This window comes from Mus caroli, chromosome 4 (assembly GCF_900094665.2).
Source record: "Mus caroli chromosome 4, CAROLI_EIJ_v1.1, whole genome shotgun sequence".
Lineage (NCBI taxonomy): Eukaryota > Metazoa > Chordata > Mammalia > Rodentia > Muridae > Mus > Mus caroli.
The window spans coordinates 117186045-117189146 of record NC_034573.1 but is presented as its reverse complement, the minus strand read 5'-3'; the positions used below and the strand labels follow the sequence as shown (position 1 = coordinate 117189146).

The 3102-nt window shown below is 45.4% G+C and overlaps 1 pseudogene; it reads left to right on the top strand.

Moving 5' to 3' along the window:
* Positions 1–273: 273 nt before the first annotated feature.
* Positions 274–709, top strand: LOC110293411 (annotated as a pseudogene).
* Positions 710–3102: the final 2393 nt, after the last annotated feature.

Below are 3102 nucleotides of genomic sequence, written 5' to 3'. Positions count from 1 at the left end.
GCCTCCAGGCGGCAAAGGCAGGTTCCAGCAGTGGGCGTGGCAGGACGAATGAGCCGGTAGCTCCACCCTTGAGCAAGCAGGTTCCAGGCTGGGGGAAGGGAGGCCACAATATATAAACCAGGTGCAGTAGTACACACCTTTCATTTCAGTCCCTCAGATCAATGAGTGAATGAAAGAATGTTTTTTAAAAAATATTATGAATTATTATTAATTAATGTACTTATTTATTTTATGTGTAAGAGTGGTATTCCTCTTTTCCAAGTAACCGCCAAGATGGCTGAAGTGGAGCAGAAGAAGAAGAGAACCTTCCCCAAGTTCACCTACCGTGTCGTAGACCTCAACCAACTGTTTGACATGTCCTATGAGCAGCTGATGCAGTTGTACAGCGCCCACCAAAGGCGGCACTTGAACCGTGAACCACTCACTGCTCAAGCACTTGAGAAAGGCCAAGAAGGAGGCACCACCCATGGAGAAGCCCAAGGTGGTGATATGGCACCTTAGGGACATGATCATCCTGCCCGAGATGGTGGGCAGCATGGTGGGCGTGTACAATGGCAAGACCTTCAACCAGGTGAAGATCAAACCAGAGATGATCAGCCACTACCTGGGCAAGTTCTCCATCACCTACAAACCTGTAAAGCATGGCCAGCCTGGGATTGGTGTCACCCACTCCTCCCGATTCATCCCCCCAAATAGCCAAGGCCAATAAAGACAAAAAAAAAAAAAAAAAAAAAAAAAAAAAAAAAAAAAAAAAGAGTGGTATTCCTGCACATAAGTGTGTGCACCAAATTTGTGCTTCAAACCCACAGAAGTCAAAAGAAGATGTCAGATGCACCAGACTAGAGTTACAAATGGTTGTGAGCTGTCATGGGGGTTCTAGGAATCAAATCCAGGTCCTCTGGAAGTGCAGCCAGTACTCATAATCTCTGAGCTCTCTCCAGACAACTATCCCACATTTTAACACACTGAACACTATCAGTAGGGAATCATGTATTTATATTGAAAAGAACATATTTTTCATTCTTATGGGATTGTTATTGTTGTAAAATAAGAGAAGTACTCATAAATACCTCACACCATTTTAAACACTGGGATTCGATTCATTAGTAACAAAAACAACCAAAGCTTGTAATGTAGTTGTCAAGTGCTGAGTGCCTTTTGAGCACTCACTTTCCAAACTCTGAATCTACCACCGAGACAAACGTTAGGTCATGTTGGAGCAATATTATTCTCCTATACAAAAGGGGATCCATAGGTTAAAGATGTCAATAGCAGGTCTGGATTCAAACCCAACCAAGATTGGCTAATTTCTCACTTTGCCCTCTTAGACAGCAATCTACAAGTAAAACCAGACCATCTCATTCAGCCAGAATAATCCTGAGCCTTACAAACTTCAGGCATCCTGGGCTCACAGCCCTTCCATTGCATGCTCAGCACCGAGCATCCTATGTAGATACTGCTAGGAGCCAGCATAAAGCATTTTAATCCTTCCTAGCCCCCAACCATGTGGGAAGAGGCTGGATTTTCTCCTAGAAATGATATAAAGCCAAGGAGGAGTTCATAGAGGGTAGCAAGAAAAAAATCAGATTTGCATGTTAGAAAGCTCATTCTGAAAGCTGCAGGGAGGGTGGTTTGGAGGGTGTTGGAACTGGAGAAAAGAAACCAATTTAAGAGCCATTCGAGTGGCGACAGCAGATATGAGAGGGGTTCAGAAATGATCAGATTACTGGGGCTTGGTGATTGAGCAATCACTGAGTGGGGGCAACAGAGAGAGAGTCGAGGATGACTCTGCTTCATGGTCTGAGTAGTGGAGTTAATGTTGGGACCATTAGCAGAGACAGAAAGTGCAGGCGGAGGTGGGGGTTGAGCGGAATGAATAGACGTGATGAGTTACAGTGTTATATTGGAGTTGACATTATAATTGATTGTTCAACATCCATTCAACCCTTCTGCCATCTGTCACAGAAATGCACACTGAAGGACTTGCTCCAGATCCAGGGTGGGCCCTGACCATATAACCCAATTGTGGTGGCCCACCCCATGCTGATGACAGGTTTGGAGCACTCTAAACCAGTAGGTACATGATATTCCCCCTTGAGATTTCTTTGGTGAAGGAGCCATGAGTTGACCCATTTCAAAGAAAAGTACCTACTTACCATGTCTGGGTCCACCGTTATGGGAGAGAAGAGAACTGTCTCCTGATTAAAAGGGGAAGGAGGAAGAAATGATATTCTGATTGCTCTTGACAGTCATTCAAAAAGCTCAGATTAAGATGATTCTAAGAGAAGAACATAATGAGAAATAAGACATATGATTGTTGGTGATGTCACTGAACCATCGAGTGGCTCGAGCCACCCAGGAGGTCAACTGAGCTTCACTGTTACTGTCTTTATAGAGCTGAGACTTATCCCCAGGGTCATGGACATGCTCTGTAGAGTACAGCTCTGCCACCAAGCTATACCCCCAGCCCCAGTTTCCTTCTTGTTTAAGCCACTGTGACTTTGAGTTTTACTATGCAGAGCCCCAATATTTTCATTAACATGAACTGAGGTCACTTGAGGCATGAGGCTCCCGGGAGCCATGCAATGCAAGATTCCCTGGGCTGATCCATAAAACACAGAAAAATGGTTTCTGAGCTAGGGACAAATCTGGTGTCATTGGGTGGGATATAAACTCAATAAGAAGAGGGAACTGATCCAGGGATGCACACGGTCAGGGGACAGAAAGAACCATGGTGTGGAAGACAGATCCCTGCAGGGGCTAAATGACTCCTTGGAAGACAAGAAAAGTGAGGAGGGAGTTCTGAATGTAGGGTGGACTCTGAAGGATCCTGACCATGGACGTAAGGAAAGTGCGAGAACAGATACAGGCTAGGGCCATGGCTAAATGTAAAAAGCACTGTGGACAGAGAGACACCAATGGTGACAGAGAGAAGTGTGAATTAAGCTGCAAGCCAACCTGCCTCTTCAAGACCCTCAACCACAAAAACATCTTAAAGCTTAAATGGAGCCGGGCGTGGTGGCGCACGCCTTTAATCCCAGCACTTGGGAGGCAGAGGCAGGCGGATTTCTGAGTTCGAGGCCAGCCTGGTCTACAAAGTGA